Source organism: Podarcis liolepis, assembly GCF_965112155.1.
Source record: "Podarcis liolepis genome assembly, chromosome: 1".
In the NCBI taxonomy this organism is placed as follows: domain Eukaryota; kingdom Metazoa; phylum Chordata; class Lepidosauria; order Squamata; family Lacertidae; genus Podarcis; species Podarcis liolepis.
Genome location: NC_139554.1, coordinates 27,320,200 through 27,336,848, shown reverse-complemented (window position 1 = coordinate 27,336,848; position 16,649 = coordinate 27,320,200). Strand labels below are relative to the sequence as shown.

Genomic DNA, 16,649 nt, shown 5'->3' with positions numbered 1-16,649 from the left:
GAAACCAGCCTGATGCTCCTCCACTTGTCACCTAATTAAAAGAAGAAGAATCTGTTGAACAGCTAAAGGCATGTGAATCCCTAAACTTGAGGTGGTTTTCTTGGTCTTATTTTGACTTATTGTGAAATTCCTCAGGTGTTTCTGCCCCAAGCGGCACCCACAAACTCACTTCACACCTGGCTTTGTGTGAAATTTCACTGGCAACTCTAATCAAGCCTGGGCCCTGTGGCTGACTGCAAATGGTGCAAACGGTGAAATGCTGCAACATCAAGTGGACTGGAAGGACACATATCCCACAGCCAATTCCCTTCTGCTTTGTCAAATAAAAGTCCTCTGTCATATTATTAAACAATTCATAATTCCACAGGGCTTGTCAGACTTCCAAGGTTGGACCTCTGCAACTGCCCGAGAATTATAACAGCCCTGTGATATTCTCACTACATTTCACAAGAGGTCTGATGTGTCTGAAACCTGACAGCTGTCAGGGTCTTATTGCACCAAGCAGGACAGATCATTAATAACTGCAGCTTTATTATTCTACCTCCTTCTCTCCAGGCTCATATTGCCTTTCATCTTTTTTATTGCTCCACTCAAGAGCATCAAGAAAATAAACAAAGCCGGAACAAATGAATCCAATAGAAACACATATTAAAATACATCCATACATTATTTTATAGACATGTACGGCAGTAATTTCACTTATGCTGTCCTTGGTTAAATGTTCATGCTATCCTTACAGGCTCTCTGGTTAGATTTAAGGAGCCATAACAACACCTTCTCCATTCTCCGTCTCTGACTAGCTCATCAGGGAATATGGGTCATGTCAATTACTTTCAGTCAGTTTGCTGTGACTATCCCTGAACGAAAACTCCTGGGATTTTGCGGGTATTCACAACGTATTTGGAGAGCCTGTTCAATGTGGAGAAAATGCATGGAAACATTAAAGACTGATCTCCGTTGTACTAGTGTTAGACTCCACCTATGACCTCTAAATTACTATAATTAAACACAGTACTTTCAAAGGACAATTAGAGTGGGAGGTTCTGGCATTGTCAAATGTATTTATTTGTATTATTAATGGTAGTATCCAACTAAATAGATCCACTAGCACAAGAATTTCCGCTTGTGCAATGGAACTTCCTCTCCTGCCCCCATTTGCCCTTGTTCCTTTCTGAAATCTGCTCCAGAAGATTTTGGGGAAATCCCAGAGCAGATGTAGGGGGTGGGAGCAGGGGGGCTCACAGGGAAGGGAGAGGGAGGGACATTCCCTTGTGCAGCTAAAAGTCCTTAGTGGCTAAATAGTTGGTTAGCTAAATTTCCATCCCATCCTTTCTCCCAAAGGATCCCAGGGCAACAAACACTAAAATAGTAAAGCAATGGAATTAAGAAATAAAAACATATTAAAAACATCTAAAAACATTTTAAAACACAGTGGTACCTCAGGTTACAGATGCTTCAGGTTACAGACTCTGCTAACCCAGAAATAGTACCTCGGGTTAAGAACTTTGCTTCAGGATGAGAACAGAAATTGAGCGGCAGTGAGGAGGCCATATTAGCTAAAGTGGTACCTCAGGTCAAGAACAGTTTCAGGTTAAGAACGGACCTCCAGAACCAATTAAGTTCTTAACCCGAGGTACCACTGTAGTTGTAAGGATCAGTATCTGCTAGCTACCAGATGCCTAGGTAAACGAGAATGTTATTAAGTTCATCCTGAAAGTTAATAATAAGGGAGACAGATGCACTTTACCTTTCCACAAAAGGGACACTGCCACCAAGAAGGCCCTGTCATGGGTTAGCATCAAGTAGCCAGTGCTCAGTGGTGACACTACCAATAGGGTTTCTCCTGCTGATTGTAGGGCCTGAGGTCATTAATAACACTGATTGTGGTAGCATACCTTCCAATGTTTCTCCGATGAAAATAGGAACACCACATTCCATAACGATAATTTTACTATTTATACCCCACACATCTTACTGGGTTGCCCCAGCCACTCTGGGCAGCTTCCAACATATATAAAAACATAATAAAACATTAAACATTAAAAAAAAATTCCTATACAGGATTGCCTTCAGATGGCATGGTGGGTCAGATAACTCCATATCCCCCAAAACTACTCCAATGAAAATAGGGACATCCTAAGGAAAAGTGGGACATTCTGGGATCAAATCAGAAACCAGGACAGCTTCTCTAAATCAGGGATTTAGGTTTCCAGGACCGAAATGTTGATAGGAATTTCACTCATAGCAATGAAGAGTAATTTGATGCCATGGCCTTTGGCTACTGCAATAAAGTTTATGATGGCGATGACAAAGAGTATTTCATCTCCCATTTTGCTGTGTCTTATTTTCATGGTGCGCTTTTTAGAAAGTACAGGAAGGATCATGCTCTACATCAGAGATGGGGAACAGGCAGGAAACATCAGGGGAACAGAGGTTGGACTTAAACTCCCATTAGCCCCAGTCAACACATGCAGCGGTCAAGGATGATGGGTTTTGTAGTGTGTAACAACATCTGGAGGGCTACAAGTTCACTATGCTTGCTTTATACAGTATATTTGTAGATATAAGCTGTAGGGAGATGAGCAGTGCACTTCTCTGGAAGTGGCTTGGGCATGATCACTAACAACGAAGCTCAAATCACACTGTGGCAGCCCTCTAAGCATGGATTTCATTCAATTTATTTCTGTAAATCTGAATATGGCTGAGATGGCCAAGTAGCAGCACTGGGTGGATTGCAGATAGTTTGTTCAGACCTGTTTTAAGAAGCATGCATAGAGGCACTCTCTTTGTTATGTCACCTTGAACACAATAAAGCCTCATTCATCTAGATCTCTTCAATATGGGTCCATTTGAGGTGGGAAAGGCACATATTTTATGTTCCTCGTTGCTCTATAGCTATATGCTTTATGTGTCTATCTATTTTGGAGGCCTTTCTGTTGCATACAAATTTTGTAGCATTCCTGGTGACTGGATGTGAATGAGGCTGTGCTCGATTTGAAAGGGAAAATAGAAGGGATTGGTAAGAGAAACCATTTTTTAAAAATGCTTTACGGTTCTTGTCACATTCATCTTCACAGGTACAGGCAGGGAGAAAGCAATTTGTCCAAGGACACAGGATGATCTTCATGGATGATGGGGAGAATGGGCTTCAGGTTGCCACGTGCAATTGTCATGTTCAAATGCAACATGCTATTGCTGGTGCCCTATTGCCCACAAGCCATAAAATAAACTTGTTTGTTGTGCCAGAAGTTGCTGCTCCCTAGAGGACTTATATGTGGTCTAAGAAGCAGTGAATAAATACCTTCATGCCAGTTCTAGAACTTTCAAGATATTCAAGCATCTTCATATGCCTAAGTCTTTGTAAAAACAAAGGTAGAGCCAAACAATGAATTTTTTCTGCCCGCTCTGCCAAGTGTTTATATTACGGTTTGTTTATATGCCGCCTTTTGGCTAAAAAAGGTACCCGAGGCAGCTCACAAAGAACTGATGCACAAATACAAATATATGAACAATACAAATGCTAAACAAAGAAAACAAAACATTAACATTTCAAGAGTATTAAAGCCCAAATACAAAAAAAAAAAAATCATAGATGATTCCCCTCGAAACTGTTATACAAAAGCAAAAGTGAGGCAATGGAGGAGAAATTTGATCCAGTTCACAGTTAAAGCTGAATCTATCAAACTCACACTTTCAGAAACAAAACGAGAACACAGGCATCCTCCAAAGTTCACACTTATCGAATTTTGTGATGTGGTTCTCCAGTGAAGTGGAGGGGAAAGTGTGCCTAAAAATCAATATATTTATGAAATTAACACAAAAATGTGTTATAGTAGGATAAAGGGTTGCACAAATGTGTGTGCTAGTCAAAACTACATACAAAAATGAGTTTATTAGGGGAATTCATACTAAAATGCTTTAGAATTTTCTGGGAGGGAGGGATTGCAGATTGCTGCGGAAATGTGGGGAACTGAATTGAAGATTGGGAAAATGAGACCATTCCATTCCTACTCATCCCTAGTATCAGCCCAATGGATTTAAGAAAGAAAGAAAGAAAGAAAGAAAGAAAGAAAGAAAGAAAGAGAAGAAGAGAGAAAAGTCACTTCACAACAAATTGATTTGCCAGCTGCTTCTCCTCCCCCCACCTCTGGTGCTCTAATTGTGAGTTTATTCTTACAAACGTATGTTTGGAACCCCACAGTGAAGGAAAGTGGTGTCAGGGCGAGGGGACAGTCCATGGTGGAGAAACAGCAGGCTCAGCAAAGGTTCAGTCATGTGTACACCCACCGCTTCTGTGTTATAAATCAGTCCATCCCGGAGGACCTTTTCTCTGAAAAATGAGAAAAAGAAACCATCAGGGTCATGTTAAACACACAGGCACATTTAACTAATTCCTGAAAGGTAGCATCCATTGAAAAGCAGCCTCTAAAACAGATCTGGCACAGATTTGGCTGTGCTGTTCGAAAAGAGAATGGGAGAATAAATGGGCACTGCTTTTCTGCTGTGCCCTCCTTACATTTTCTGCTCATGATTAACTTGATGTATGGAGCCTTCTGTTTTCATCAAAACAAACCACCTTCCTGCCCCTAAATCTCAGAATCCCATGAAGGGTGACTGTTTGACTTTTCTATACTCTTCACAGTTACTTCACTTTGTCAGGACAAAATGCTTCTCCGTCTCTGTGATTTCCTTTTGCATTTCTGAGGCAATACCACCATAGCCCATCCCTTTCCCTCCTTTTCTTTCTTCTCCTCTTCCTTTCGCTCCCTGAAATCTGATCTTTGAAGAGGATTGGACAAGGTGTGTTATCTTTGTGGACTTCAAACACCCGATGCTTCTTGGGAAGATCTGAGCTGTTTGATCTCACTCTACACCTCTCCCCCTCTCCCTCTTTGTCTTTTTCATTTCCTTTTCCAATAGTGCTCACACCATCCCTTTCCCCAGACCTTTTGTTCTTCTCATAATCCTATTCTTTTATTTCTCTCATAAACTTATTTCACCTCACAGATGCCTCCCACTATGCAACCCTCCCCCCCCCTTAATAGTGGTGCCTGCTACTATGATACTGAGCTGCAGTTTTGCCCATTGACTCAATTCTCTGAATTGTGTTCAAGAGCCTAGAAATGAAATTAGGAAACCTTTACCTTTCTGTTTAGCAGGTTGTGCATGATAAATTAAATTATTTGTATATATTAGCAAGCTTATTGTTAAGTTGTGGGTGAACATATCAGACGACACAGCGATTCTTCAAACAGCTCTTGTTTATTCACAGGCCAGAACAGATCTGAACTGAAGAGCTCAGTCAGCCTGCTTATATAGAGCTCCAGTACAATGTAACTGTAACAATCTTCTAAAACTATCCAGTCACTGAATGCCACTTTCGATCCCTTATTTGCATAACTATCTACAGTATCCCCCTGCTGGCCCAGGGTGAGAACTTCAGTACATAACACATATATTTCAATGGATGACCTATGGAACTTCTGTAAGCAACTTGTGTGTGATGTCCTCAGGTAAGGGTGGTGTGGGGGGGGGGGTTGAGAGGTGACTGTGTCAGTTATGCAGCTAAGTTCCCTGTGGGGAACTGAATCATACAGCTAAACCCTCCAGAAAGCAGGGTTGAAGTCACCGCTCATAAGCTGAATGATGTCATAATTAAGTTCCATGAATGACAGGTGGGTTGTCCCTCTTACCCATCAGACCTGGTCCATGGGTCTGGCAACCAATATGGATCTGGCCTGTTAGGCCAAAAAACTTCTCTACCCTGATCTACAGGATACCTCAACCAGACGATTCCTGTTTCCCCATCTGACTTTATGCAGCATCTACCTACAGTACTTACCCCAATACTTTTCACCACACTACCATTAATGCAGGAGCAATATTATAACTCTCCAATTGAATTATTAGGCCTTGCTTCAGGTTTCCTTTGTGTGTGATGTTCAGCTTTGTGGGGCCCATAGCAGCTGGATCAAGCAACCCAGCAATGCATGCCAGGTAACTTCCATGTAGGACTTCAGATATGGAATTAAATTTTATTTGTTCTCTCAGACTTTTTTTAATTTAAAAAGTTAAACTTTTAAATTGCCTCCTTCATTTTATTTTTTTTGTAGATCGCTACTGCCATTATTTAAGAGACACAGGTGGCGCTGTGGGTTAAACCACAGAGCCTAGGGCTTGCCAATCAGAAGGTCGGCGGTTCGAATCCCCGCGATGGGGTGAGCTCCCGTTGCTTTGTCCCTGCTCCTGTCAACCTAGCAGTTCGAAAGCATGTGAAAGTGCAAGCAGATAAATAGGTACCACTCTGGCAGGAAGGTAAACGGTGTTTCCGTGTGCTGCTCTGGTTCGCCAGAAGCAGCTTAGTCATGCTGGCCACATGACCCGGAAGCTGTACGCTGGCTCCTTCGGCCAATAAAGTAAGATGAGCGCTGCAACCCCAGTGTTGTCCGCGATTGGCCCTAATGGTCAGGGGTCCCTTTACCTTTACTACCATTATTTAAGCTGCCATATACTTGTATGGAACTTTTCTGTTTCTTAATTGTACATCTCATTAAATGCCTTTTTAGGAAGCAAAGTGATACATAATTTTAAGAATGTATAATGTAGCATGCAAGTGTGGAGAACTGCCTTAGGATACTAATTCAATTCCCTACTCAGCCATGAAGTCCACTGGATGACCTTGGGCCAGCCACCCTCTCAGTCTATCCTACCTCACAGGGGTGGTGTTTGAGGGAAGCGAACCATGTGCACTGCCTTGAGTCCCAGGATATTCATGTAATAAAATGAATATATAATTGTGACATGGAACTACTATATCTTTCTATCTATCTTTCTATCTCTTCTCAGTTTTTCATTCCCATTCCCTGAAATGTCAAGAGGTAGGAAGTATGAGCAGTCGGCTTCTCAGATTATTTTATTGGTACTCGCTTCACCCGCATCTGCAGTAGCCATTACAGACCCTCATCCATCCATCCAGTCACCCAAACCCAACTTCAGAGAATGCTACGAATTGCAAGCCAATTGAATTTGATATACTTGCCCCCAAAGAAATGTATTTAAAGTCTGAGATTGCCTTCAACTCACAGAATTTAAAAAATAACCTTGTTTTCCCCAGCCTTCCGGTTCATTATGAAGTAGCAGGGGGGCAGGCAGCTCAAGTCAATCCTCAGGCCCGATGTGTCATCTTCACCTGGAACAGAATCAGTGTCCTAGCCTTCGGAGGCTCTGGGCTACAACAGTCATAAGGACAACAACAACCCACTGGACACGGCAAACATATTTTGCTTGTGTCCATATTTCTCTTGCCCTTGTTACATGAAATGTCTTTCTCAACCGTTGACCAATCACAAAGGGGGGGGGGGGAAGCCAGTTGTTTCCAAACGATGCTATTAAAAAACAAAATGACCCGTCTTGTACCAAATGGCACACTTCCCAAAGTGATAAGTAAACTTGCATTTTCTTGAGCACTCTGTTTGAGCTAATAATTTACAAGAGCATGAAAATAGCTGCCCTGACAAAGTCTCTGGCTGGTCAAAATACAAACCCAGCCTAATGTCTGGGCTGTCACACTCCAGAATAATGTACATTTCTCCACTAACAAATCAAACTGCTCTGTTCTCTCCCTTAGGCAACCTTTTCTTTATTACCATCTACAGCTGTCTGCTGAGCCAACTTTTCAGTTTGGTACTATGACCCAGTGGTATTCTACTGTAAATTCCCAAAGCTTATTCACTCTGTCTTCTGTGCTGCGAGTGTTGGTGGAGAAAGGGGCTTTATTTTTATTGTGACAATAAATTCTCCTTGTGAGAGAACCAAGCCCTTTGCTAGTAGCACCGTAGGACAGAATGAGGGCCCAGAAACTGTGGAAAACAAAATGTTCACAATAGAAGCAACCGACTGGTAGGGAAGGCAAGAGATTTGTTATCCTGACTGGACAATATAGGCAAGGGAGATCACGAGCACCTGCTTACAATACATTCTTGGAAATCCATGATCCATGGTAAAGAATGTGAGCCTCCCCCAGGAAGCAAAGTGGTAAATGCTAGATCAGAAGTGAGGGAAGTTTTCTAACCTGAGGGCCACATACCCTCTCAGGCAACCTTTCAGGGTCCACATTCTAGAAGGACGTGAATCTTACACAGCAATCCTGGAAATTTGCTAAGGCTAAAAGAGAAAGTGATTGGCCCATTGGCTTAGCAGGAATTTGAACTTGGGTCTCTCCACTCTGCCCAACGCTGTAGTCCAGGTAGCTTATTCAGGGTCCTCAAGATGTTATTGATCCCCAACATATCAGCCTCAATCAGCATGGTCAATAGTTGGGGTGATGTGGTTCCAAAACATCTGGAGGGCACCATTTTGGCCACGTCTGCTCTAGCCACTTTACTAAAGGTAAGGGTAAAGGGACCCTTGACCATTAGGTCCAGTCTTTACCGACTCTGGGGTTGCGGCGCTCACCTTGCTTTATTGGCCGAGGGAGCCGGCATGTGGCCAGCATGACTAAGCCGCTACTGGCGAACCAGAGCAGCGCATGGAAACGCTGTTTACCTTCCCACTGGAGCGGTACCTATTTATCTACTTGCACTTTGATGTGCTTTCGAACTGCTAGGTTGGCAGGAGCAGGGTCTGAACAACAGGAGCTCACCCCGTTGTGGGGATTCGAACTGCCAACCTTCTGATCGGCAAGTCTTAGGCTCTGTGGTTTAACCCACAGCACCACCCACATCCCGTCACTTTACTACTTAGCCACTAAAAGTGAATGGGTCAAAACTTTTGTGGGATGGCCAAAAGTTGCAGGGGATGAGATCAATTCCAGTTATCGCATTTGTGGATCACCGAGTCCATTCTTGTGTTCCACATGATTTAACAGGAAAGCAGATCATTCAGAAAGTTCAGCTTACATGCTGATTAGCCTGCTGCTCACAACAGCAATATTACTTCTTCTTTTTTTGCAGGTCAATCAAACATCACGCGGAGACTCTGAAGCTGCTTCTGGACTTAGGAACACCCCTTTACAACAACTGAAAATATACTTTATTGATATTCTGCTGGAAAATAGTTCTAATAATAGCGTTCTAGATGAATGTAAAGGTCTGGCTACTGAAGTGAAATAAATGTAGCATCTGTCGATGTGCTCATATTTGAATTATTTCATATCACCACGGAAAGCAGTGAGTTAAAACTGATGCATAAAGTCATGATGCTGAATATTTGATTTTGTAAAAAAATGTGGTAATGGTTGTAGTAACTAGTAGACCCCTGTGTATAGGGAGGTATATAAATTCAAATAATAATTGTGGTTCGAGGACCCGACCCCCGCAAAGTAAAATGAAGACACAGGGACACGTGATATAAGGTTAATGGGCTAGAAAAGGCCACAACTTTATTGATTACAGCAATGGAAAGGTATTGGCTTAGGCATTGGATCGAAACAAGTGGGTTATTCACCAGTAGGTGGAGCCTGTTGATGCTAATCCAACTATAGGCTCACCCCTGCTGTCACCGAGGGTCGTGCCAAGGCCTCCCGCCAAGCAGGCATCGGACGGAATACACGACCCCCAGATTCCTTTACCGGAATACCCCTATAAATTGAAGGCATAGGCGATGGCCACACCTAGCACTTCCAATGCCTAACCTACACATTATTCCAATGCCTAACCTACCCACCAATACCACCAGAAAGTTGTGACGATTGCTACGAGGTAGGCGAAAAAACCAAAAAGCCTAATGCCAAATGGAAAAACTCCTACCAGGTCCCCCGGGCAACCGGGGCGACCAACCTAAGGTCCGTAGCAAGGCCAATGACCTAAGCCCTAACTCAAAGGGAGTGGAGGGTGGGTGACTCGCACAGGACGACGAAGAGAAATGAGGCCGGGGAGAGGCTGGCACTGCAGCATAAAGGCTGCTGGACACGCCCCCCCATGGCACCTGGTTGGGCGGCCACCGGGAGGGCGTGAGTGCCAGCCAGGTGAGCTGGAGGCAGGGGGCAACGCCCCCTGCTAGGAGCGGTGATCGGGCTCCCGCCCACAACCACTCCCCTCTCTTTCAGGGAGGAGAGTCTTTGTGGTTCGAGGACCCGACCCCCGCAAAGTAAAATGAAGACACAGGGACACGTGATATAAGGTTAATGGGCTAGAAAAGGCCACAACTTTATTGATTACAGCAATGGAAAGGTATTGGCTTAGGCATTGGATCGAAACAAGTGGGTTATTCACCAGTAGGTGGAGCCTGTTGATGCTAATCCAACTATAGGCTCACCCCTGCTGTCACCGAGGGTCGTGCCAAGGCCTCCTGCCAAGCAGGCATCGGACGGAATACACGACCCCCAGATTCCTTTACCGGAATACCCCTATAAATTGAAGGCATAGGCGATGGCCACACCTAGCACTTCGACACACCACAACACATTATTCCAATGCCTAACCGCCACCCGAGCTAAAGGCTCGCCGCCAATACCTTCAAAGCTGCAACCAATTCTAGATGCTTTTGCTGACACTAGCTAACCAAATGTCGTTCCCCAGATCCGATAAGTGGACGCCGTCATTCCGGTATAAAGCTTGGTCGCCAATCCGGATACGGTCATGATAAATGACTCGGCCATACATAGAGCGCACCCAACGGGCTACCGCCCGAATTACGAGTTTCCTGGTTCTTTCAATGGCCATACAGCTTTGCGCACCGCGCCAAACAGTTCGTTTCAAGAAGGAGGACCTCTGCGCACCCCGCCAAACAGTTTGTTTCAGGAAGGAGGACCAGAGTTTCCTGGTTCTTTCAATAGCCATACAGCTTTGCGCACCGCGCCAAACAGTTCGTTTCAAGGACCAGAGTTTCCTGGTTCTTTCAATGGCCATACAGCTTTGCGCACCGCGCCAAACAGTTCGTTTCAAGGACCAGAGTTTCCTGGTTCTTTCAATGGCCATACAGCTTTGCGCACCGCGCCAAACAGTTCGTTTCAAGAAGGAGGGCCTTTGCGCACCGCGCCAAACAGTTCGTTTCAGGAAGGAGGACCAGAACACCGTTGTTCTGGGACACAAGGCTGCAAATGCATTCAGGTCTCTTTTATGCTCCACAACAAGTCCACACTCCCTCTGTTAGCGAGGTCATTCTCCCCCAAATGAATTACAAGGATGTCGGGAGGGCCGAACTTGGCTACTTTCTCCCACAGCAATGGCATAAGCTCCTCCCAACGCATGCCTCTTCTCGAAAGCCAGGAAACTCGAACACCATGTGGAAGGCCAAGATTGTATGCAAGGCCGCAGCTCACCGCTCGTACGCGGGCCCCATGAACTATACTGTGGCCGCAAATCCACACGCTTCTCCTGAGCATAGCTGGGGGTAAAAGACAGAAAAGAAAAGGCAGATAAGTAGGGTAAAGCTGCAGGTCACATATTAGACTTATAAGCATTGGATTTCCACCGGCCCATTTCTTTGATCCTGTCCGCCGGTAGCCCCAGGTGCGCAGCCGTGGTTGCGGCGCCAATCCTAAATGAGTGCGCGGTGTACTCCTGGGAGGATAGACCACAAGCCTCAATAGCCTTGTGAAGTACTCTGGTGAATTGGTGCCTCAACAAGGGTGACCCATCTTCATGGACCAGAAACGGACCCGGGCCGGGCGGTCTGAGGTAGAGGTACCGCCTAGTGTCCTCTACCGGGCATGGGCCCTGCTGTGCCGACGCCGCAAGCTTAACTAGGACACCCTTACCAGCCTGATCAGTCTTTTACTGACGTATATCCACTGTCACGTTAGAATCGGACAACTGCACGTCCTTGCACCGGAGGCCGCGTGTTGAACCTCGTGCCACTAACTTCAAACACCACCTCACCAACTCTAAGCGCGCAAAAGAGGCGATAGCGTATGCCACGGAAAAGAGACGTGCTTCGATCCTGGACCAGCAAATTGACCTGAGTTTTATGCGTATCTGTGATAACCCGTAAGAAATCGGCTTACGGCCCTCGGCCCTGTGAGGTTGTAACCTGCCCCAACCCTCAATGGCTCTACAGATCAAGAAGTCGCTACCCGGGTCATGAGCAAATGTAGCTTTTGAAAAGAAGCTGATGGCGGCTACGTGAATCTTTAAGGTTTTAGGAGCACGTCCCAGATCATCGAGATGGGAAAGGTACTGCAAGACAAGTCAGTGGTAGGAGGTACGTCATGAGAGAGCCCAGATAACCCAGACCTGAAACCAAGGAAATCACACCAGGCCTTCTTGTAGGACCTGAGAGTGGAGGGTGTCACGGATGCCAATACTCCCTGTATCACTTTGCGTCTCCCACATTCCACAGGTGCTCCGGAAAGTGTTCGGGCAACAGTCGTGCTCCAGGTGCAAGCAACCGGAAGCGAGGTATCTGAAATCGAGACAAGGCATCGGCAATGTCATTATTGGCTCTGGGTACGAATTTGGCTGAAAATATTATGTTGTACTCAAGGCACCGGAGGACGAACGCCCGCAGAAGGGAGGAGATCCTCTCAGACCGAGATGAGTGCCTGGCTAGAATGTTCATGACCGCCAGGTTGTCGGTCCTGAAGCACATGTGGAGATCTCGAAAATCTTCCGTCCAGATGTGAACGGCCACCACTGTTGGAAAGAACTCAAGAGAGGTGAGATCCCACGTGATGGCCTGACCTTGCCATGCCGTCGGCCATCGTAGTGCACACCAGCGCCCCTTGAAGTACAAGCCAAAGCCCAAGGACCCAGCCGCGTCCAATTGGACCTGGAAGTCTGATGACAGATTCAAGACATCCTGTCATAGAGATACCCCATTGTAGATCTCCAGACAAGTCGTCCACACCTCCAGATCTGCCTTGACCGACCTGGGGAGGCGGACCCTGTTGTGCGGGTGTCTAAGACCACTGACAGCCTGGCTAGGCGGGCACGCGCATTGGAGTGGACCTGGAAACCAGAGGCCAAATTAAGGATTTCCAGCCATAGGGAGACTCCGTTGTAGTGTTCCAGAAATCTGATCCCCATCTCAAAATCCGCCTTGACCAACTTGATAAGTCTTACTCTATGATGCGGATGCTTGAGGCCCGCTGACAACCTGGCTAAGCGGGAGTGAAATGGGCGGCCTGGTGAAACTACTCTACATGCGAAGTTGAAATGATCTAGCAAGGACTGGACCTGTCTAAAAGCGACTTTATTATTATTATTATTATTATTATTATTATTATTATTATTATTTCGGGAAGGGTTTGACGAATAGTTTCGTTAAGGGCAACTATTTTCCCCACTGGCAGGCGGGCGGATTGAGCTGCTGTGAAGTGAAATAAATGTAGCATCTGTCGATGTGCTCATATTTGAATTATTTCATATCACCACGGAAAGCAGTGAGTTAAAACTGATGCATAAAGTCATGATGCTGAATATTTGATTTTGTAAAAAAATGTGGTAATGGTTGTAGTAACTAGTAGACCCCTGTGTATAGGGAGGTATATAAATTCAAATAATAATAATAATAGTAGTACAGTGGTACCCCGCAAGACGAATGCCTCGCAAGACGGAAAACCCGCAAGACGAAAGGGTTTTCTGTTTTGGAGGCGCTTCGCAAGACGAATTTCCCTATGGGCTTGCATCGCAAGACGAAAGCCCATAGAAGTCCTCCGCTGTCCCGGGGCGATTTTAAAATGCCGCCCGCCAGCATTTTAAGATCGCCCGGACAGCGGAGAAGTCCTCCGCTGTCCCAGGGTTTTTTAAAATGCTGGGGTGGGAAGAAAAGCCCTTGTCCCCCCCCCCAGCCTTCAGAAGGCGGTTTCCCTAGGAACGCATTAATTGATTTTCAATGCATTCCTATGGGAAACCGTGCATCGCAAGACGAAAAACTCGCAAGACGAAGAGACTTGCGGAACGAATTAATTTCGTCTTGCGAGGCACCACTGTAGTAGTAGTAGTAGTAGTTTTTGGATCACTGTTGAGGAGGGGAAGCACATACCTTGAATGAATGCACACAGTGGGTGGTAATAGACTAGGGTCTCTCCTCATATCTCATACCCTGCTTTTTGAGGACTGAAAGGTGAGGTACAAATGCTTTTGTATGTAAAATGAATATAAAACAACATTTTCCATTCCTGTGAATTGGACATACAGTGGTACCTCGGGTTACATACGCTTCAGGTTACATACACTTCAGGTTACAAACTCCACTAACCTAGAAATAGTACCTCGGGTTAAGAACTTTGCTTCAGGATGAGAACAGAAATCGTGCTCCGGTGGCGCAGTGGCAGAAGGAAACCCCATTAGCTAAAGTGGTGCTTCAGGTTAAGAACAGTTTCAGGTTAAGAACAGACCTTCAGAACGAATTAAGTACTTAGCCTGAGGTACCAGTGTAAAACATGAGCTTTTAGAAGAGCATAGCCCTACAGATTCGGAGAACTGCATCTCATCTAATCCACCTATCTCTGCTGTTACATAGAAACATAGAATCATAGAGTTGGAATAGACCACAAGGGCCATCGAGTCCAACCCCCTGCCAAGCAGGAAACACCATCAGAGCACTCCTGACATATGGTTGTCAAGCCTCTGCTTAAAGACCTCCAAAGAAGGAGACTCCACCACACTCCTTGGCAGCAACTTCGACAGTGACAGTGGAATTTGTTGCCAAGGAGTGTGGTGGAGTCTCCTCCTTTGGAGGTCTTTAAGCAGAGGCTTGACAACCATATGTATTCTCCAGGATGAAGAGGAACCATTGATGAGCACCCTTTGGAAGTACATGTAGGAAGTGACCCACAAACCTTCCGTTCCAATACTTGGCATGTTCACAAATGCATTATGCTGAGGTTCGGGAGTGGAATGTTTCTCATTTTTTATTTGCCAGTGCAAAATAGTTTTGCCAGCCAGTTAGCTGAATATTTTTATTAAAATACCCTGCTGAAACTTCCAGCTTCATATTTGGTCATTAGCTGAGTAACCTGCCAAGGTAATACTCTGTAGTTAATGACCTTATTTTATGTCCTTTAATATTCTTTGTTCCTACAGGGTTGTTTACGGCAATGAATAAAATTATATGATCCATGCATAAGATCAAGGAATAGAAAACAGAGCAGTGAAATTAATGTATATTTATCTATACCACAGCTGAAGAAATATGGATGGACGTTTTGATGGGTAACAAAATGAATTAAACCAAAATTAATCACATGGTAACTATGTCTGATATAATAAACAATTTTTTCAGGAGGACCTCATAGATACAGCGCCATAACCACACAGTCACTTGATGCTGGGCACTCCATTCACTTTGAGGATGTTGCCAAGGTTGGCCACATGAATTATTTGGAACAATTCCAGCCAAAGAGTCCTTGAAGTTCTACCACAGTTGCTCGAATGAGTGGCTCAATGAGAAAGCCGGCTTTATTTATTTCCTTAATTTTTAAAGGCAGTTTTCACCTGCTCTTCATTAAAGTAAATACAAAATTGTAATAATAAAGCCATTTTAAAAGCAAATAAGAACAGTAAATATTAATCAAATCCCAAAACAGTTCAGCAAAGGTGAAAAAAAAAATCATTTTCGGTTTTCTCCTGCTTTCCAACTCAGGCATGTGGGTGTCCGCAGCAGAAATATCAGAGTGGAGGTGTGCATTCAACTTTATAGTCAACGGTTGTGCAATCTGTGTACCTGTGTACACAAACATTTAGGTTGCACGCTTGCAAATAATATGCCTATTGCATTCAATGGATGTACAGTCCATGCACCTATTTGCAAAACATGGGTAGTACAAATCAACAAGTGTACACTCTTTTACTCAAACACATGTTCAGTGTAATGTGTGAATAAGCCTGAACCTCTTTTTGTACATATAGCGCTATTATGGGTATGCACATTCTAGATCTAGGATTCTAAGGTCCTAGCCTAGGATCCTTTCTTTTCATTTTATCAGATATTAAACTTGTGTGTGACCCACGGAAGACATCCCTGATCTTGTAGGCCAATTCTCTGAGATTACTATATTCAGTGTGGAACTAGAATCTTGAGTTTTTGTTAACAAACAGTTTGAAAGACCTTGGTTTCTGATAATTTTTTTCATCATCTCTAGAATATTGCATTCTCTTAAATCACAGTGATCAGCATGCCTACACAGAAGTCAGACCCTGTGAGTTCATTGGGGCTTACTCCCAAGTTAATGGTTAGCCTTAGAATGCAAGCCAGAGCTTTTCAGGATTGGGAGGTATATGTAGAAAGTGAAGTTCTCAGTACTTTAAAAGTCCTCAGTTCTCCTAAAAGTCAATTGGCCAATAGATACACAGACAAAGGCACTATAGGTTCCAAAAAATAGAATTAGCTCACTGGCATTAAAAAAAACACCAGACATTGAAAGTGACAACATTATCCTTAGTTTTATGTTAATTCCTCTTCTGCTGTGCATAACAGCCAACCCATTTTTATTTAAGCTTTTAGTGATGTCAAAGAACCCCCAAATGCAAATCTTGGTTTATACTTACAATGAATAATATCCTCATCTGTTGCTTACATAAGCTTCACATTGGCACAGATTTCCCATTAAAGGGAGGGTACCCTTGGAGGATGTTACTACAGCTGAGAGCTGTAACTTAAGAGGAAATGGAAGGTTTTCTACAGATAAATCTATGACCATAGGTGGGAGGAATCCTTTTCTTGATCCCAATGAGTTACAAATAAGGAAACAGTTTATCCCATGAAAT

At 44.3% G+C, this 16,649-nt stretch overlaps 2 long non-coding RNA genes across 2 annotated transcripts; both read right to left on the bottom strand.

The window, feature by feature from the left end:
- Positions 1–694: 694 nt before the first annotated feature.
- Positions 695–5,205, bottom strand: LOC310707306. The gene is made up of 3 exons (XR_014526422.1): positions 5,145–5,205; positions 4,178–4,330; positions 695–909 (listed from the first exon to the last, which is right to left on the bottom strand). It is a non-coding gene; the product is annotated as an uncharacterized lncRNA (long non-coding RNA).
- Positions 5,206–9,322: 4,117 nt separating this feature from the next.
- Positions 9,323–13,247, bottom strand: LOC310705219. Its single transcript, XR_014525194.1, has 3 exons — positions 12,440–13,247; positions 11,005–12,342; positions 9,323–10,707 (listed from the first exon to the last, which is right to left on the bottom strand). It is a non-coding gene; the product is annotated as an uncharacterized lncRNA (long non-coding RNA).
- Positions 13,248–16,649: the final 3,402 nt, after the last annotated feature.